Genomic DNA, 21,582 nt, shown 5'->3' with positions numbered 1-21,582 from the left:
CAGGTTTACTATGAAACTTAACTATTAGGCAGATATCTATGTGCTGCTATGGACAGATATCTAGACCATATAAAAAGAAATTGCAAAATAGTAATGTATAACATGTTACCGACTGGGTAATACATATAAATATATTTAATGTATACATGTTTACTATAGAATATCTTGTGAAAAATCCACAAGAATCTGGTAAAACCGGTTGCTTCTTAGGGAAGAGAGGCCTTTTATTCCTTCGTAGAATGTGCATGTACTACTTACTCAAAACACATATATATTTTTCAGATTAACACAAAACAAAAAACTGAGGCCCACTGGCATCTCCTTAGCTGACCAGAGATATAATCTTGCATTCACTCAACAAACATTTACTGCGTGCGTATCATGCCCCAGGCATTGTGACAGAAGCTGGTGCGAAAGATCCCCGCATTACAAGGAGCGCTCAACCCCTGTCAAGGGTGAGCCCCTAGTGCGGGGAGGGGACTGGAGGCCGGGAGGGGCCAAGGGCCAGCTCGCGAGGCTCCCGGCGGCTCAGAGTCCGTAGCAGGGTCCAACCGTCTCAAACGGTCCAAGGACCCAGACGGCAGTTGGAATGCACTCTTCCAAAGCAAACCGCCGTCTGCAGAAACCCTCCCCTTTGCTCGCCCCCACAGAAACGGCCCGGTGGCTTGTGCCTTCGCGCCTGTTGCCCCGACCCGTCTCCCTTTAATCCCCAGGAAAGGGGGGGGGCCCTGATGACCGCCCTACCCACAGGTCCCTTACCACGGGGTGCTTCGAACTCGGGTCCCTCGCCATCCCTCCTGCTGCAGTGTCGGTGCTCCTCGTCTGTTCATTCCTCGACAGAGAAGTAGAGTGAGCCCCTCACTCTCTGCCGCGCAATTCCTTCCCCTTGGCTTTCTCTCCATCTCTACGAAGCCTATTTAATGTTTTCCCGCAAAAAAAATGTTTTCCGTGTCTCCTGAGTCCCTGTCACAGTATGGGGACCGATCGAGGCAAAAGATCTCAAAAGAAACAAGTGGCGGAGCATCGCCCATCAGGAGGGGGCTGCCCCAATGGTCACTGGGTTGTGGGGTCGCACTGGCTTTGTACAAAGGCACTAATTTTGTGCGAACGGTGATGCGGCTGAGTGACGCCACCCCCTCGCACCTTGGGAGCGCTATTTTTCCCCCCAGGCTTAGGAGGTGGAAGCCTCCTCGGTAATTGGCCTAGAGATTGGCAGGGAGTACTCCGGGAGCCTCTAACTGGCTGTTTAATACTCAGCAGGTGCAATCTCAATTAACGATGTCGGCTTTCCCTGGAGCCTATTGGCTGACCTGGTGGGCCGGCTTTGAATTCCATCCGGGTAATTGGGTACCAGCACGGAGCAACGCCGTCGCTCAGGGGCAGCCCCCGTGAGGATTGGTTATGGGGGGGAAGACTGATTGGTCGGGCTGCGACCCGGGCATTGATTGGTGCGGGCTGGCTGCGGGGGCGGGGAAGTGGCGGCTGAAGCTAGGACCGCGGGGTTCCGAGTGGCGCTGTGAGTGAGAGGAGACGACGGCCTCTGGCTTGAGGTGCGAGGCGGAGCGCGCGACGGCTGACTCGAGAAGCAGTAAAGTAGGGGACCGGGAGCGGAGGTTTGGGGAGTGGGGGAGGCTGGGCCAGGGGCGCCAGTGGCAACAAGGAGGCGAAAATGTGGGGCTTAGGGAGGGGAAGCGCCCCCGGACGAGGAGAGGGTGTGGGGAAAGCTTTCCCCCACCCCGAGGCTAGTAACCGTATCCAGGGGAAATGCGCTCGTCCCAGGATTAAGCCACGACGGACCCTTGCACCAGTGCGGGAGGGTTTGCCCCAAGCCAATCACCATCAGTTTATCAGTTTGCCTTTTATTTTCCACAGCTTTTTCTTTAATTATCTCTGATAGGATGACTATTTACAGTCATCAGAGTAAGGGGGTTTTGTTTGTTTTTCCAGCTTCCCTCTTTAGTTCTTAATACAGATAGAATCGTGGGTTTTGGCTCAAGACTCCCGTGTCAAAGCTACTCTTTCCTCAGCTTGCGAGAAGTGGGTGGAGGCTTCTTTCACGCACTGCTTTAAAAATAAATGTAGCAAGGATGAGAAAATTGAATGAGCTGCTTCAGTTCAACAAGCCTATCACCATGTTTTAGGTACTTTGTAAGTTCTGGTTGTTAGGAGATACTGGAGTGATAGATCCTTGCCCCCATGGAGCTCACTTTGTGTTTTGAAATGCATATCAGATAGTTGTTAGCAACTGTTTAATACAAATGTCAGGAAACTTCAAAGTTAGCTTTTTCTGAAAAGCGTTGTCTAGCCATATTTCTCAACCTTGAAATGACCCACGTGTCTCCTCTTTACCTGGTTTCCCCAGGAGCTATGCTCTTAAGTTTTAGTCTCCTCTTCACATTCAATTTGCAGTAATAAAATCAAACATAAGCTAGCATTTGGTACTATACAGTTATTCCCATTTCCATCATATTTCCCACTTTTATTTTTCTTAAGAGAAACTTAACAATATGAAAGGATATGTAAATTGGAAACAAAACTATACTTGATTAATATTAATCAAGTAGATTTTCTGTGAGACATCAGCTGATAACAAAATTAGCACAGACTTCATTTGTAATATTTGAAGAGGTGTTAGTAAAATTTAGGTTTTGGTTCAAATAGAAGTCACCTGATAAATTCATCCTTGTCACGGACATTCATCTTCCTGCCACCCACACTCCCTCCACCACCAAATCATCAATATTCTATCTCAAATGCTACCATCTACTCAAATGAGAAACCTGGTAGCCAGCTCCTTGGCTCACTCTCTAACCTTTCCATAAATCAATTGCTGGGTCTTGTGTGTTCTACCTTTGAAAACTCTCTGAACCGTCTGTCTCCTTCTTTCCATCTCTATCACTGACACCTGGACTAGCCTCTGAATTGGTCTCCCTACACGTGCTGTTGCTGCCTTCAGTTCATTCTCACTACAGACATAGCCATTAATCAAGAATTACAAGCAATGCATGTGTTATGAAGGGATGGTTGGTGTACTATGGAAACCAGTAGCAATGAAATCCAACTCAGTATAGCGGGTCATACTAGGGTCATTCTATCCTCTCTCTGAGATGGAGAGAAAAACATTTTGAGGTGTTCCAGGGACCCTTTGGAAAACCTCAAAGTTAGCTAGAGGTCAAATGAACTTTCTTTAGAATTTGATCTTTGCGAAGTTTGTCAGAAATATCAAAAAGTTTTAAAACACTTGGTCAAGTAGGATCATAGGTCACTGTGGAACAATACTTATTCACTGAATCAAAGTGACAAAGATCTCAAAGGCAAATACGGAAATGTATTTCCATTCCTCATACCATCTTTCTCCTGAAAACACTCCTCTTTCCTTGTATACTGAAATGTTTCGCTTATTCTAGTAGCTTAAATTACGTATACTAATTAGAAATCTCAGCTCTTAAATCCCTAATTTTTAATGAAAACTAAGAAGTAAGCAATTATTAACTGTCTTTTACATTAGCATTCTGTAGATTAGCAAGCTTATAAATAATATTTATGGTTTCTAGAAAACACGTGCTTTTTTTATAGTAAGTGTCTTAGTGTGGCACCAAACATATTAAATAGTTTCAAATATCTGTAGTTTCTTTGTAAAAGGAAGTCTGTGTTCAGTGACTAATGCTTCAGTATCTCATTTTATTTGGGAGTTATCTATTCAGTAGACTTCCATCATTTAACTTAATTTAGCAAAACTCTAAAGTTTCAAATTATCAAAATCTAGAGAGTATTTTAAATAGACATTCCCAAACATAATTATTCCTAAAGAGTTTACCTAAAGTTCTTATCGCATTTACCTCTATTTTATTTACTTAAAAGTTTCATCATATCAAGTTATTTTCTTGCCAGCAAACTTTGCAACAGATATAATAATGTCTTGTTTGATTTCCAGTAAACCTAGGTACAATAAAGGTATTATACTTAATGTTGATGATTCTAAAGGTATATATTGTTAATTAAACCAACAAGCTTAAGCTAACTTTAATACCTGACATTAATTCAATACTGAATATTTCCCAGATTGTTACCGGAAAACTGGGTTCACCTCTTGGTGGCTGTCAAGCCAAAAAACACAACCAAGCCAAAGATCGGGAGAAGGAAGGATTTATTTCTTGCAGCAAGTAAGGAGAACACTGAGGATCTTTTCTAAAGCAGTGTCTCCCCAAATAGCAAAATTGGGGAAGTTTTAAGTAAGGGTACATGCATATTCATGAAGGGGTTTGGGTGGTTGAGAGTCCAAGCTTTAGCTGATTGATGTCAGGAGGGTCAGAAAAAGTCATCATCATCAACCAGATCATCCCTTGGTGCCAGTTGATCTGGTTGTTCAGTGCTTCAGGCTAATCTTTACCACTGAAACAGAACCAGGAGTCTTTACAACTGATATATTATCTTTGCCATCATTACTTCTCTTGCCTGATAAGTCATTGTTTCTGCATTCTTTTGTTCCCTTAAAATCATTAATTACTGAGACCTGTTCAATGACAAGCATTGTGGCCAGGCTTGGATCACATAATGACTTGGGCCAAAAATGGCTTCTCTACTGTCAAGAAAACCATGCCCAGGGACCTCTTACCCTATCTGCTTACAAGATCATGTGAATCCGAAATTCCTTCCGGCCAGTTTCTTTTATATTTCTAAGTATTTATATAAGTGCTTAATTTTCTTTAAGCCAGTTAAATAGAGTTCTTGTACAAATTAATTTTGGCAATACAACACATCTACAACACACATAGACACATAGAAAGAGACACCCCATAGTTTTCATTCCAAAATTTCAACCATGAATCAGGGACAAAAATATTAAACCCATCAGTAACAAGCTGTTGGATTCAAATCGGGTTTCTGGCACATGGAACAAATCAAAGTCACCTGTTTAGATGGCTAAACCTTTTTTTTTTTTTTTTAAATAAATTTATTTATTTATTTATTTATTTATTTATTTATTTTTGGCTGTGTTGGGTCTTCCTTTCTGTGCGAGGGCTTTCCCCAGTTGCGGCAAGTGGGGGCCCCTCTTCATCGCGGTGCGCGGGCCTCTCACTATCGCGGCCTCTCTTGTTGCAGAGCACAGGCTCCAGACGCGCAGGCTCAGTAGTTGTGGCTCACGGGCTTAGCTGCTCCGCGGCATGTGGGAATCCTCCCAGACCAGGGCTCGAACCCGTGTCCCCTGCATTGGCAGGCAGATTCTTAACCACTGCGCCACCAAGGAAGCCCCTAAACCTTTTTACTAATACTTATGGAGACACACTTAAGATTTTGTCATTGACAAGTCAAGTGCCAAATTACCTACACCCTTCCTGAAACTTGAATTTTATCTTTTTTTTTTTTAATTGAAGTATAGTTGATTTACAATGTTGTGTTAGTTTCTGGTGTACTGCCAAATGATTCAGCTATACATATGTACACATATTCTTTTTTCATATTTTCCATTATGGTTTATTACAGGATATTGAATGTAGTTCCTTGTGCTATACAGTAGGACCTTGTTTATCTATTTTACATATAGTAGCTTGTATCTGCTAATCCCAAACTCCCAATTTATACTTCCACTACCTGCTTTCCCCTTTGGTAACCATAAGTTTGTTTTCGAAGTCTGAGTCTGTTTCTGTTTTGTAAATAAGCTCATTTGTGTCATATTTTAGATTCCACATATAAGTGATATTGTATGGTATTTGTCTTTCTCTTTCTGACTTACTTTACTTAGTATGATGATCTCTAGGTCCATCTATGTTGCTGCAAATAGCATTATTTCATTATTTTTTATGGCTGAGTAGTATTCCATTGTATATATGTACCACATCTTCATCCACTCATCTGTCGATGAACATTTAGGTTGTTTCTGTGTCTTGGCTATTGTGAATAGTGCTGCCTGTATCTTTTTGAAGTATGGTTTTCTCCTGATATATGTTCAGGAGTGGGATTGCTGGGTCATATAGTAGTTCTGTTTTTAGTTTTTTAGAAACCCCCATACTGTTCTCCATAGTGGTTATACCAATTAACATTTCCAGCAGCAGTATAGGAGGGTTCCCTTTTCTCCACACCCTCTCCAGCATTTATTGTTTGTAGACTTTTTGATGATAGCCATTCTGACCAGTGTGAGGTGATACTTCATTGTAGTTTTGATTTGCATTTCTCTAATAATTAACAATGTTGAGCATCTTTTCATGTGCCTTTTGGCCATCTGTATGTCTTTGGAGAAATGCCTATTGAGATCTTCTGCCCATTTTTTGATTGGGTTGTTTGTTTTTTTGATATTGAGCTGCATGAGCTGTTTGTAGTATAGTCTGAAGTCAGGGATCCTGATTCCTCCAGCTCCTTTTTCTTTCTTAGGATTGCTTTGGCTATTCGGGGTCTTTTGTGTTTCCATACAAATTTAAAATATTTTTGCTCTAGTGAAAAATGCCGTGGGTAATTTGATAGGGATTGCATTGAATCTGTAGATTGCTTTAGGTAGTATAGTCATTTTGACAATATTGATTTTTCCAATCCAAGAACATGGTATATTTTTCCATCTGGGTCATCTTTGATTTCTTTCATCAGCATCTTATAGTTTTCAGACTACAGATCTTTTGCCTCCTTAGGTTTATTCCTAAGTATTTTATTCTTTTTGATGTGATGGTAAATGGGATTGTTTCCTCAATTTCTCTTTTTGATCTTTCATTACTAGTATATAGAAATGCAAGAGATTTCTGTGTATTAATTTTGTATCCTGCAACTTTACTTAATTCATTGATGAGCTCTAGTAGTTTTTGGGTAGCATCTTTAGGATTTTCTATGTATAGTATCATGGGCATCTGCAAACAGTGACAGTTTTACTTCTTTTCCAATTTGGATTTCTCTTTTTTTTTTTTTAATGTTTATTTATTTATTTATTTTTTACTTATTTTTGGCTGCGTTGGGTCTTCATTGCTGCATACGGGCTTTCTCTAGTTGAGGCGAGCGGGGGCTACTCTGCACTGTGGTGCGCAGGCTTCTCATTGCGGTGGCGTATCTTGTTGCAGAGCACAGGCTCTGGGCTCGTGGGCTTCAGTAGTTGTGGCACACGGGCTCAGTAGTTGTGGCTTTCGGGCTCTAGAGCACAGGCTCAGTAGTTGTGGTGCATGGGTTTAGTTGCTCCACGGCATGTGGGGTCCTCCTGGACAAGGGATCAAACCCGTGTCCCCTGCATTGGCAGTGGGTTCTTAACCACTGCGCCACCAGGGAAGTCCCAAATTTGGATTTCTTTTATTTCTTTTTCTTCTCTGATTGCCATGGCTAGGACTTCCAGAACTATGTTGAATAAAAGTGGCAAGAGCGGACATCCCTTGTCTTGTTCCTGATCTTAGAGGAAATGCTTTCAGCTTTTCACCATTTAGTACGATGTTAGCTGTGGGTTTGTCACATATGGCCTTTATTATGTTGAGGTAGTTTCCCTCTATGCCCAGTTTCTGGAGAGTTTTTATCATAAATGGGTGTTTAATTTTATCAGAAGCTTTTTGTGCTTTTTTTTGAGATGATCATATGTTGGGTTTTTTTTTAACATCTTTACTGGAGTATAATTGCTTTGCAATGGTGTTAGTTTCTGCTTTATAACAAAGTGAATCAGCTATACATATACATATATCCCCATATGTCCTCCCTCTTGGGTCTCCCTCCCATCCTCCCCATCCCACCCCTCTAGGTGGATCATATGGTTTTTAGTCTTCAATTTGTTAATGTGGTGTATCACACTGATCAGTTTGCAGATATTGAAAAATCCTTGCATCCCTGGAATAAATCCCACTTGATCATGGTGTATGGTCCTTTTAATGTATTGTTGGATTCAGTTTGCTAGTATTTTGTTGAGGATTTTTGCATCTATGTTCATCAGTGATACTGGTCTGTCATTTTCTTTTTTTGTGGTATCTATGTCTGGCTTTGGTATCAGGGTGATGGTGGCCTCATAGAATGAGTTTGGAGTGTTCCTTCCTCTGCATTTTTTGGAATAGTTTCAGAAGGATAGGTGTTAACTCTACTTTAAATGTTTGATAGAATTTGCCTGTGAAGCCATGTGGTCCTGGACTTTGTTCATTGGAAGTTTTTAAATTACTGATTCAATTTCAGTACTGGTAGTTGGTCTGTTCATATTTTCTATTTCTTCCTGGTTCATTCTTGGAAGACTATACCTTTCTAAGAATTTGTCCATTTCTTCTAGGTTGTCCATTTATTGGCATATGATTGCTTGTAGTAGTCTCTTTTGATCCTTTGTATTTCTGTGGTGTCAGTTGTAACTTTTTTCATTTCTAATTTTATTGATTTGAGCGCTCTCCCTTTTTTTCTTGATGAGTCTGGCTAAAGGTTTATCAATTTTGTTTATCTTTTCGAAGAACCAGCTTTTAGTTTCTTTGATCTTTTCTGCTGTTCATCTCTCTTTCATTTATTTCTGCCCTGATTTTCATGATTTCTTTCCTTCTACTAACTTTGGGTTTTGTTTGTTCTTCTTTCTCTAGTTGCTAGGTGTAAGGTTAGGTTGTTCGAGATTTTTCTTGTTTCCTGAGGTAGGATTGTATTGCTATAAACTTCTGTCTTAGAACTGCTCTTGCTGTGTCCCATAGATTTTGGAGCATTGTGTTTTCATTTTCATTTGTCTCTAGGTATTTTTTGATTACCTCTTTGACTTCTTCAGTGATCCATTGGTTGTTTAGTAACATATTGTTTAGCCTCCACTTGTTTGTTATTTACAGTTTTTTTTCTTGTAGCTGATTTCTAATCTTATAGTGTTGTGATTGTTGTGGTTGGAAAAGATGCTTGATTTGATTTCAGTTTTCTTAAATTTACTGGGGCTTGCTTTGTGGCCCAGTATGTGATCTATCCTGGAGAATGTTCCATGTACACTTGAGAAGAATGTGTATTCTGCTGCTTTCAGATGGAATGTTCTATAAATATCAATTAAGTCCATCTGATCTAATGTATCATTTAAGGCCTGTGTTTCCTTATTGATTTTCTGTCTGGATGATCTGTCTATTGATACAAGTGGGTTGTTAAAGTCCCCTACTATTATAGTATTACTGTCAATTTCTCCTTTTATGGCTCTTAGCGTTTGCTTCATATATTGAGGGGCTCTTATGTTGGGTGCATATATATTTACAATTGTTATATCTTCTCCTTGGATTGATCCCTTGATCATTATGTACTGTCCTTCTTTGTCTCTTGTAAGTCTTTATTTTAAAGTCTATTTTGTCTGATATGCATATTGGCTACTCCAGCTTTCTTTTGATTTCCATTTGCATGGAATACCCTTTTTCATCCCCTCACTTTCAGTCTGTACATGTCCCAAGATCTGAAGTGGGTCTGTTGTAGACAGCACATATATGGGTCTTGTGTTTGTATCCATTCAGCCAGTCTCTGTCTTTTGGTTGGAGCATTTCATCCATTTACATTTAAAGTAGTTATTGATATGTTTGTTCTTATTGCCATTTTGTTAATTGTTTTGGATTTGTTTTTGTAGGTCTTTTTTCTTTCTTTCCTCTTTTGTTCCCCTCTCTTGTAATTTGATGACTTATCGTTAGTGTTGTGTTTGGATTGCTTTCTTTTGTGTGTATGTGTGTGTGTGTCTATTGTAGATTATTGGTTTGTGGTTACCATAAGATTTTGATATAGCAGTCTACATATATATACAAGATTGTTTTAAGTTGCTGGTCTCTTAATTTCAAATGCATTTCCAATATCCTGCTTTTGTGCTTTCCTCTTCTCACGATTGCTGGTTTTGGTATCATATTTGTGTGTGGATGATTTCCTACCTTTACTGTATGTTTGCCTTACCAGTGAGCTTTCCCATTCATAATTTTCTTGTTTCTAGTTGTGGCCTTTTCTTTTCCACCTAGAGAAGTTCCTTTAGCATTTGTTGTAAAGCTGGTTTGGTGGTGCTGAATTCTTTTAGCTTTTGCTTGTCTGTAAAGCTTCTGATTTCTCCAAATCTGAAAAGAGCCTTGCTGGGTGGAGTATTCTTGGTTGTAGGTTTTTCCTTTCATCACATTAAATATATCGTGCCACTCCCTTCTGGCCTGCAAGGTTTCTGCTGAAAAATCAGCTGATAACCTTATGGGGATTCCCTTGTATGTTATGTGTTGCTTTTCTCTTGTTGGTTTTAATATTTTCTCTTTGTCTTTAATTTTTGTCAGTCTGGTTACTATGTGTCTTGGTGTGTTCCTCCTTGGGTTTATCCTATATGGGACTCTCTATGCTTCCTGGACTTGTGTGTTTCCTTTCCCATGTTAGGGAAGTTTTTGGTTATTATCTCTTCAAATATTTTCTCAGGCCCTCTCTCTCTTTTTTCTCCTTCTGGGACCCCTGTAATGTCAATGTTGGTGCATTTAACGTTGTCCCAGAGGTCTCTTAGACTGTCCTCATTTCTTTTCACTTTTTTTCTTGTTTCTGTTCTGTGGCAGTGATTTCCACCAATCTGTCTTCCAGCTCACTTATTCATTCTTCTGCCTCATTTATTCTGCTATTGATTCCTTCTAGTGTATTTTTCATTTCAGTTATTGTTCATCTCTGTTTGTTCTTTAAATTTTCTAGCTCTTTGTTAAACGTTTTATGTATCTTCTTGGTCTCTGCCTCCATTCTTTTTCCAAGATTGTGGATCATCTTTGCTATCATTACTCTCTTTTGTCTAACTTTCTGTGTTTGTGGCCTCCGTTCCTCAGGCTGCAGGATTATAGCTCCTCTTGCTTCTGGTGTCCGTCCCCTGGTGGGTGAGGTTGGTCCAGGGGCTTGTGCAGGCTTCCTGGTGGGAGGGACTGGTGCCTGCCCACTGGTGGGGGGAGCTGGGTCTTGTCCCTCTGGTGGGCAGGGCCATGTCAAGGAGTGTGTTTAGAGGTGGCTGTGGGATCAGGACGACTTCAGGCAGCCTATCTGCTGATGGGTGGGTCTGTGCTCCCATCCTGTTAGTTGTTTGGCCTGAGGTGTCCTAGCACTGGAGCCTGCAGGCTATTGGATGGGGCCAGGTTTCAATGCCAAAATGGTGACCTCTGGGAGAGTTCACGATGATGAATATTCACTGGGGCTTCTGCCAACAGTGTCCTTGCCCCCACAGTCAGCCACAGCCAACCTCTGCCTCCCCAGGAGACCCTCCAAGACCCACAGGTAGGTCTGTCCCAGGCTCCTGTGGAGTCACTGCTTTGCCCTGGGTCCCAGTGCATGTGAAACCTTGTGTGTGCCCTCCAAGAGTGTTGTCTCTGTTTCCCCCAGTCCTGTGGAGCTCCTGCACTCAAGCCCCACTGATGTAGCCAAATGCACTAGGGGCTCCTCCTCTTGATGCCAGACCCCCAGGCTGGGGAGCCTGACATGGGGCTCAGAACTCTCACTCCTGTGGGAGAACCTCTGCGATATAATTATTTTCCAGTTTGTGGGTTGCCCACCTGGTGGGTATGGGATTTGATTATATCGCGAAAGCATCCCTTCTACCATCTCCCTGTGGCTGCTTCTTTGTCTTTGGATGTAGAGTATCTTTTTGGTAGGTTTGAATCTTTTTTGTAGATGGTTGTTCAGCGGTTAGTTGTGATTTTGGTGTTCTTGTGAGATGAGGTAAGCTCAAGTCCCTTTGCTCCACCATCTTGTCTCCCCAACGCCCTTTAGACTTTTTAATGATGGCCATTCTGCACAGTGTGAGGTAGTACATCATTGCAGTTTTGATTTGCGTGAAATTTGTGTTTTAAAAAGATGGTCCGGGGAATTCCCTGGCGGTCTGCTCTTCCATTGCGGGGGACCCCATTCGATCCCTGGTCAGGGAACTAAGATCCCACAAGCCACAGCAGCACGGCCAAAATAAGAAGAAAAAAAAAAAAAGATGGTCCAGATAAGAGTTCCTGGAAAAGATCAAATAGAATATTTGCATCTCAAAGGCATAGGAGGAGAAAGGCAAGTTCCTCCTAGGAGGACTTTGTTCCTTAAAGGCTAGATTTTTGTTTTTCAATACTTACAAGCCTCGGGACTTCCCTGGTGGTGCAGTGGTTAAGAATCCACCTGCCAGTGCAGGGGACACAGGTTCAAGCCCTGGTCCGGGAAGATCCAACATCCCGCGGAGCAACTAAGCCTGTGTGCCACAGCTACTGAGCCTGCGCTCTAGAGCCCATGAGCCACAACTACTGAAGCCCGCAAGCCACAACTACTGAAGCTCACGCGCCTAGAGCCTGTGCTCCTCAACAAGAGAAGCCACTGCAATGAGAAGCCCGTGCACCGCAACGAAGAGTAGCCCCCACTTGCTGCAACTAGAGAAAGCCCACGTGCAGCAATGAAGACCCAATGCAGTCAAAAATAAATAAATAAATAAAAAATTAATTTAAAAAAATACTTACAAGCCTCTTAATAGGTGAGGTTGGGGAGTGGTGAAAGGTTTGGTGGGTTTTGTATTGTTTCTGGAGCCACATCTCTGGTCCTGTAAAGAGTAGAATTTTAAAACAAAGACAGTTGTTTTTAATTCCTCAAAGAATTGGGTGGCCACCTCAGTGAAAGGACTGACATACCCATTCACCTCTGTTGGAATTTTACGTTCCCTCATTTAGCTTAGGGGACAAGGACCCCCCCCCCCCAAGTAAAATTCCTCTCAGGCTCTGAATATCAGCTATGGTCAGTTTAGTCAGACCGGTGGCCTCCCATCTTGGTAATCCATTTACAAACACTTTTGAGGATCCTTCGTGGGTTTAAGAAATTCTTTAACTATGGCCTACAGCCTCAGATGGTCCCATTTCTTTTTCTTTTTTTTTTATTGAAGTATAGTTGATTTACAGTGTTGTGCCTATCTCTACTGTACAGCAAAGTGACTCAGTTTTACACATATATTCTTTTTTTAGTATTCTTTTCCATTATGGTTTATCCCAGGAGATATTGTTTATCCATTCTAAATGTAATAGTTTGCATCTACCAGCCCCAAATTCCCAGCCCATCCCTTTCCCTCCCTCTCTCTCCCGGCTTTGGCAACCGTGAGTCTGAGCTCTATGTCTGTGAGTTTGTTTCTGTTTTGTAGATAGGTTCATTTGTGCCATATTTTAGATTCCACATATAAGTGATATCATATGGTATTTGTCTTTGTGTTTCTTTTTTTTTTTTTTTTAACATGGATGACCACAACAAAAGTAGCAATGATTGCAATTACCAAACATGAAACACACTCAAACTATGTCATAATATTGACATTCAGTCCAGTAATCCTCCACTGTGACAGCTCCTTTACTTTGCAGTGAAAATTGATTTGTATATTCTTTGCCTCTGAGTCCTTGTGGGATTTTTTTTTTAATTCAAAGTCACAAAAATTATACTCATCCTCATCAGTTCACTCAGTCCCATGTAATTAATTTTTTTTTCCATCTTGATCTTTTGTTAGCACTTTTATGAGTTCATCAGTTTTTCATTAGAGTTCTGAAAATGCTTATTCATTCAGTTCAGCACTACAGTCACTTACCAGAAACCTGTACTTGTCAGAGTCTTTTCCATGAATTTCTTAAAGATGAAACCCTTTTATAGGAACATATTTGCAAAAGCATCAGAGTACACCCAGAACTGTCTGTAAATGACAAAAGACTTAAAAATGACCACAGTTAAAGATTTGATGAAAGTTCATAATAATGCAGTTGACAAGAAAATTAGTTATTTCTGAGATATACATTTTAAAGTAATAACTAGGATTATGACTTATAACATTATACCAGAACATATAAGATTTTTAGAAATTTCATGTAATGTCTGAAACATTTATATTAACATATTTCCATACAAATAACCCAATGAAAGTTTAGTATTAGTTGTTTTGTTTGTTTGTTTGTTTATACTTCAGGTTCTTATTAGTCATCAATTCTATACACATCAGTGTATACATGTCAATCCCAATCGCCCAATTCAGCACACCACCATCCCCACCCCACCGCAGTTTTCCCCCCTTGGTGTCCATATGTCTGTTCTCTACATCTGTGTCTCAACTTCTGCCCTGAAAACTGGTTCATCTGTACCATTTTTCTAGGTTCCACATACATGCATTAATATACGATATTTGTTTTTCTCTCTCTGACTTACTTCACTCTGTATTACAGTCTCTAGATCCATCCACGGCTCAACAAATGACTCAATTTCGTTCCTTTTTATGGCTGAGTAATATTCCATTGTATATATGTACCACAACTTCTTTATCCATTCATCCGTTGATGGACATTTAGGTTGCTTCCATGACCTGGCTATTGTAAATAGTGCTGCAATGAACATTCGGGTGCATGTGTCTTTTTGAATTATGGTTTTCTCTGGGTATATGCCCAGTAGTGGGATTGCTGGGTCATGTGGTAATTCTATTTTTAGCTTTTTAAGGAAGCTCCATACTGTTCTCCATAGTGGCTGTATCAATTTACATTCCCACCAACAGTGCAAGAGGGTTCCCTTTTCTCCACACCCTCTCCAGCATTTGTTGTTTGTAGATTTTCTGATGATGCCCATTCGAACTGGTGTGAGGTGATACCTCATTGTAGTTTTGATTTGCATTTCTCTAATAATTAGTGGTGTTGAGCATCGTTTCATGTGCTTCGTGGCCGTCTGTATGTCTTCTTTGGAGAAATGTCTATTTAGGTCTTCTGCCCATTTTTGGATTGGGGTGTTTGTTTCTTTAATATTGAGCTGAATGAGCTGTTTATATATTTTGGAGATTAATCCTTTGTCCGTTGATTCATTTGCAAATATTTTCTCCCATTGTGAGGGTTGTCTTTTCGTCTTGTTTATGGTTTCCTTTGCTGTGCAAAAGCTTTGAAGTTTCATTAGGTCCTATTTGTTTATTTTTGTTTTTATTTCCATTACTCTAGGAGGTGGATCAAAAAAGATCTTGCTGTGATTTATGTCAAAGAGTGTTCTTCCTATGTTTTCCTCTAAGAGTTTTATAGTGCCCAGTCTTAAATTTAGGTCTCTAATCCATTTTGAGTTTATTTTTGTGTATGGTGTTAGGGAGTATTCTAATTTCATTCTTTTACATGTAGCTGTCCAGTTTTCCCAGCACCACTTATTGAAGAGACTGTCTTTTCTCCATTGTATATCTTTGCCTCCTTTGTCATAGATTAGTTGACCATAGGTGCGTGGGTTTATCTCTGGGCTTTCTATCCTGTTCCATTGATCTATGTTTCTGTTTTTGTGCTAGTACCATATTGTCTTGATTACTGTAGCTTTGTAGTATAGTCTGAAGTCAGGGAGTCTGATTCCTCCAGCTCCATTTTTTTCCCTCAAGACTGCTTTGGCTATTCGGAGTCTTTTGTGTCTCCATACAAATTTTAAGATGATTTGTTCTAGCTCTGTAAAAAATGCCATTGGTAATTTGATAGGGATTGCATTGAATCTGTAGATTGCTTTGGGTAGTATAGTCATTTTCACAATGTTGATTCTTCCAATCCAAGAACCTGGTATATCTCTCCATCTGTTGGTATCATCTTTAATTTCTTTCATCAGTGTCTTATAGTTTTCTGCATACAGTTCTTTTGTCTCCCTAGGTAGGTTTATTCCTAGGTATTTTATTCTTTTTGTTGCAGTGGTAAATGGGAGTGTTCCCATAATTTTTCTTTCAGATTTTTCATCATTAGTGTATAGGAATGCAAGAGATTTCTGTGCATTAATTTTGTATCCTGCAACTTTACCATATTCATTAATTAGCTCTAGCAGTTTTCTGGTGGCATCTTTAGGATTCTCTATGTATAGTATCATGTCATCTGCAAACAGTGACAGTTTTACTTCTTCTTTTCCAATTTGTATTCCTTTTATTTCTTTTTCTTCTCTGATTGCTGTGGCTAGGACTTCCAAAACTATGTTGAATAATAATGGTGAGAGTGGACATCCTTGTCTCGTTCCTGATCTTAGAGGAAATGCTTTCAGTTTTTCACCATTGAGAATGATGTTTGCTGTGGGTTTGTCATATGTGGCCTTTATTATGTTGAGGTAGGTTCCCTCTATGCCCACTTTCTGGAGAGTTTTTATCATAAATGGGTGTTGAATTTTCTCAAAAGCTTTTTCTGCATCTATTGAGATGATCATATGGTTTTTCTTCTTCAATTTGTTAATATGGTGTATCACATTGATTGATTTGCATATATTGAAGAATCCTTGCATCCCTGGGATAAATCCCACTTGATCATGGTGTATGATCCTTTTAATGTGTTGTTGGATTCTGTTTGCTAGTATTTTGTTGAGGATTTTTGCAACTATATTCATGAGTGATATTGGTCTGTAATTTTCTTTTTTTGTAGTGTCTTTGTCTGATTTTGATATCAGGGTGATGGCCTCACAGAATGAGTTTGGGAGTGTTCCTTCCTCTGCAATTTTTTGGAAGAGTTTGGGAAGGATAGGTGTTAGCTCTTCTCTAAATGTTTGATAGAATTCACCTGTGAAGCCATCTGGTCCTGGACCTTTGTTTGTTGGAAGATTTTTAATCACAGTTTCAATTTCATTACTTGTGATTGGTCTGTTCATATTTTCCATTTCTTCCTGGTTCAGTCTTGGAAGGTTATACCTTTCTAAGAATTTGTCGGTTTCTTCCAGGTTGTCCATTTTATTGGCATAAAGTTGCTTGTAGTAGTCTCTTAGGATGCTTTGTATTTCTGCGGTGTCTGTTGTAACTTCTCCTTTTTCATTTCTAATTTTATTGATTTGAGTCCTCTCCCTCTTTTTCTTGATGAGTCTGGCTAATGGTTTATCAATTTTGTTTATCTTCTCAAAGAACCAGCTTTTAGTTTTATTGATCTTTGCTATTGTTTTCTTTGTTTCTATTTCATTTATTTCTGCTCTGATCTTTATGATTTCTTTCCTTCTGCTAACTTTGGGTTTTGTTTGTTCTTCTTTCTCTAGTTTCTTTAGGTGTAAGTTTAGATTGTTTACTTGAGATTTTTCTTGTTTCTTGAGGTAGGCTTGTATAGCTATAAACTTCCCTCTTAGAACTGCTTTTGCTGCATCCCACAGGTTTTGGGTCGTCGTGTTTTCATTGTCATTTGTCTCTAGGTATTTTTTGATTTCCTCTTTGATTTCTTCAGTGATCTCTTGGTTGTTTAGTAAAGTATTGTTTAGCCTCCATGTGTTTGTGTTTTTTACGTTTTTTGCCCTGTAATTCATTTCTAATCTCATGGCGTTGTGGTCAGAAAAGATGCTTGATATGATTTCAATTTTCTTAAATTTACTGAGGCTTGATTTGTGACCCAAGATGTGATCTATCCTGGAGAATGTTCCGTGCGCACTTGAGAAGAACGTGTAATCTGCTGTTTTTGGATGGAATGTCCTATATATATCAATTAAATCTATCTGGTCTATTGTGTCATTTAAAGCTTCTGTTTCCTTATTTATTTTCATTTTGGATGATCTGTCCATTGGTGTAAGTGAGGTGTTAAAGTCCCCCACTATTATCGTGTTACTGTCCATTTCCTCTTTTATAGCTGTTAGCAGTTGCCTTATGTATTGAGGTGCTCCTATGTTGGGTGCATATATATTTATAATTGTTATATCTTCTTCTTGGATTGATCCCTTGATCATTATGTAGTGTCCTTCCTTGTCTCTTGTAACATTCTTTATTTTAAAGTCTATTTTATCTGATATGAGTATAGCTACTCCAGCTTTCTTTTGATTTCCATTTGCATGGAATATCTTTTTCCATCCCCTCACTTTCAGTCTGTATGTGTCCCTAGGTCTAAAGTGGGTCTCTTGTAGACAGCATATATATGGGTCTTGTTTTTGTATCCATTCAGCAAGCCTGTGTCTTTTGGTTGGAGCATTTAATCCATTCACGTTTAAGGTAATTATCGATATGTATGTTCCTATGACCATTTTCTTAATTGTTTTGGGTTTGTTTTTGTAGGTCCTTTTCTTCTCTCGTGTTTCCCACTTAGAGAAGTTCCTTTAGTATTTGTTGTAGAGCTGGTTTGGTGGTGCTGAATTCTCTTAGCTTTTGCTTGTCTGTAAAGCTTTTGATTTCTGCCTCAAATCTAAATGAGATCCTTGCTGGGTAGAGTAATCTTGGTTGTAGGTTCTTCCCTTTCATCACTTTAAGTATATCATGCCACTCCCGTCTGGCTTGTAGAGTTTCTGCTGAGAAATCAGCTGTTAACCTTATGGGAGTTCCCTTGTATGTTATTTGTCGTTTTTCCCTTGCTGCTTTCAATAATGTTTCTTTGTCTTTAATTTTTGCCACTTTGATTACTATGTGTCTTGGCGTGTTTCTCCTTGCGTTTATCCTGTATGGGACTCTCTGCACTTCCTGGACTTGGGTGGCTATTTCCTTTCCCATGTTAGGGAAGTTTTCGACTATAATCTCTTCAAATATTTTCTCTGGTCCTTTCTCTCTCTCTTCTCCTTCTGGGACCCCTATAATGCGAATGTTGTTGCGTTTAATGTTGTCCCAGAGGTCTCTTAGGCTGTCTTCATTTCTTTTCATTCTTTTTTCTTTACTCTGTTCTGCAGCAGTGAATTCCACTATTCTGTCTTCCAGGTCACTTATCCGTTCTTCTGCCTCAGTTATTCTGCTATTGATTCCTTCTAGTGTAGTTTTCATTTCAGTTATTGTATTGGTCATCTCTGTTTGTTTGTTCTTTAATTCTTCTAGGTCTTTGTTAATCATTTCTTGCATCTTCTCAATCTTTGCCTCCATTCTTATTCCGAGGTCCTGGATCATCTTCACTATCATTATTCTGAATTCTTTTTCTGGAAGGTTGCCTATCTCCATTTTATTTAGTTGTTTTCCTGGGGTTTTTTCTTGTTCCTTCTTCTGGTATATAGCCCTCTGCCTTTTCATCTTGTCTGTCTTTCTGTAAATGTGGTTTTTGGTCCACGGGCTGCAGGATTGTAGTTTTTCTTGCTTCTGCTGTCTGCCCTCTGGTGGTTGAGGCTATCTAAGACGCTTGATGGGAGGCTCTGGTGGTGGGTAGAGCTGACTGTTGCTGTGGTGGTCAGAGCTCCGTAAAACTTTAATCCACTTGACTGTTGATGGGTGGGGCTGGGTTCCCTCCCTGTTGGTTGTTTTGCCTGAGGCAACCCAACACTGGAGCCTGGGCTCTTTGGTGGGGCTAATGGCAGACTCTGGGAGGGCTCATGCCAAGGAGCACTTCCCAGAACCTCCGCTGCCAGTGTCCTTGTCCCCACGGTGAAACAGAGCCACCCCCGCCTCTGCAGGAGACCCCCCAACACCAGCAGGTAGGTCTGGTTCAGTCTCCCCCAGGGTCACTGCTCCTTCTCCTGGGTCCTGATGAGCACACTACTTTGTGTGTGCCCTCCAAGAGTGGGGTCTCTGTTTCCCCCAGTCCTGTCGAAGTCCTGCAATCAATTCCCACTAGGCTTCAAAGTCTGATTCTCTAGGAATTCCTCCTCCCATTGCCGGACCCCCAGGTTGGGAAGCCTGACGTGGGGCTCAGAACCTCCACTCCAGTGGGTGGACTTCTGTGGTATAAGTGTTTGCCATTCTGTGAGTCACCCACCCAGCAGTTATGGGATTTGATTTTACTCTGATTGCGCCCCTCCTACCGTCTCACTGTGGCTTCTCCTCTGTCCTTGGACGTGGGGTATCCTCCTTGGTGAAGTCCAGTGTCTTCCTGTTGATGATTGTACAGCAGCCAGTTGTGATTCTGGTGCTCTCGCAAGAGGGAGTGAGAGCACGTCCTTCTACTCTGCCATCTTGGTTAATTACCCCCCCTGTCTTTGTGTTTCTGACTTACTTCACTTAGTATGATAATCTCTCGGTCTGTCCATGTTGCTGCAGATGGCATTATTTCGTTCTTTTTTATGGCTGAGTAGTATTCCATTGTATATATGTACCGTATCTTCTTTATCCATTCATCTGTGGATGGACATTTAGGTTATTTCCATGTCTTGGCTATTGTGAATAGTGCTGCTATGAACATAGGGATGCATGTATCTTTTTGAATTATAGTTTTGTCTGGGTACATGCCCAGGAGTGGGATTGCTGGATCATATGGTAATTCTATTTTTAGTTTTCTGAGGAACCTCCATACTGTTTTCCATAGTGGCTGCACCAACTTACATTCCTCAAGTGGTCCCATTTCTAAAGGTAACCATTTAATAGTGTCTTCAGAGTAGAAAGTCAATTCAGATAGAGGATCACTAGAATGAGTACTCAAAGGAGGATAGAGGGGAACAGTAGTTAAAGTTTTAGGTACCATTAATCTTTCATTAGCCTTCTACAACAATTCTTTCAATGAGGCTATTTTGAAATTTTGGAGCTTTTTTGGGCTTCTTCATATCACTTAAAATGGGTACAATAGTTTAAGATGAGAGCTCTCTAAAATTTTAACAATTTGGAAGTTTTTCCAATTCAGAGGATCCAAAGCTTCAAAAAGCTAGCCCTATACAAATATTTCTCCCTGCTAACCTAATTTGTAAAAGAGAAACTCTTACCACTGTTTCCAGTAGACCCTGCAGGCAGACATCCAGGAGACTGCCAGCTTTAACTGCATGCAAAAAAATCAGTTTTGGAATGCAAAAAGAGAACCCAATCTTGGCCATTTCAGGGTGGGGTTTCCTCTAATTTCCAATTAAGTACTTGCAAGCATACATAAACCCAGCTGGTATTCCCATAGGTGGCTGTCTGTCTCCACAGGAGCTGTTTGGCCTTTGAGGCACGATTTCCCATTATTAATTTGGTAGCCTAATTCAGATATGAGATATGATCTGAACAGCGTTATGGGGACCGTGTGGTGGATCAAATGTGTGCTGCTTCTGAGTCTAGCTCCCCAAGAATGTTACGCTTTATGGTTGGGCAGGTACTTCTGCCAGTGGTGAGGTTTGGTCAATGCATGGTGCAGATACACAATGCACAGTAGAGAGAGGAGGCCAAAGGGCAGAGAAAATTTTTTATGTTTAAATTATCCTTGACTTGCCTTAGGATATGAAATTTTATTTCATCACATGTGATTTATTAAAGTGAAAAACAGAATGGTTGTAAGTGTATTGATGGGCTAGGGAGTAAGACTATGAAGGCGGAAGTGACATGTGTCAGAGCGAGGATACTTAAGAGGGTACATCCTGTTCCCCTATTAAGGGTAGGTTTAGAATGTAAGGCTGTGAAGATGGTAGGCAGAGATTAGATTATAAAGAACCTTTCATGCCACTGAGCTTACATGTAGGCAGAAGAGTTGCTGAAGAATAAGAGGATGTGTATTCATTCAACAAATTATTATTGACCAAATATTTATTGAGTGGCTACTGTGTGCTAAGTACTGAGGAACAAAACAAAACAAAAAAATTCCTGCCTTTGGGGAGTTAACTTTCTAATGGGGAGACAATCAAAGTGAACACCTTCCAGGTTATTATGACTGACTTTTAATCATAGTGAAATGGAAAACTTTGGAAGGATTTGAGCAGATGAATAGCACTATTTTACTTACTCCAGCTGTTGTGTTGGGAATAAACTGGACAATGGCAAAAGCAGGGACGTAATTAAGAAGCAGTTGCAATAATCTAGACAAGAGATAATGGTGGTTTAGAGCAGATGGTGGTCATAGCAGTGGAGAGGTTAAAAAGTGGTTAGATTCTGGATAATTTGAAGGTAGAACAAATAGGATTTGCTGACAGGAT

The 21,582-nt window shown here is 40.3% G+C and overlaps 1 protein-coding gene across 5 annotated transcripts in view; it reads left to right on the top strand.

Annotated features, from left to right (window-relative positions):
• The first annotated feature begins 1,495 nt into the window (after positions 1–1,495).
• The window catches only part of TDRKH (tudor and KH domain containing), a 29,850-nt gene continuing 9,763 nt past the window's right edge, over positions 1,496–21,582 (top strand). The window contains exon 1 of one of the 5 annotated variants that reach the window (XM_059901638.1): positions 1,496–1,593. The gene's annotated coding sequence lies outside the window, so the exon portion shown is untranslated. The remainder of the gene's footprint in view (positions 1,594–21,582) is intronic. The other 4 variants (XM_059901669.1, XM_059901653.1, XM_059901647.1 and 1 more) reach the window with 4 other exon arrangements.

The sequence above is a fragment of the Balaenoptera ricei genome, chromosome 1 (genome assembly GCF_028023285.1).
Source record: "Balaenoptera ricei isolate mBalRic1 chromosome 1, mBalRic1.hap2, whole genome shotgun sequence".
Lineage (NCBI taxonomy): Eukaryota > Metazoa > Chordata > Mammalia > Artiodactyla > Balaenopteridae > Balaenoptera > Balaenoptera ricei.
Note: the sequence above shows the minus strand (reverse complement) of the source record. Positions and strands in the feature narration are given on the sequence as shown.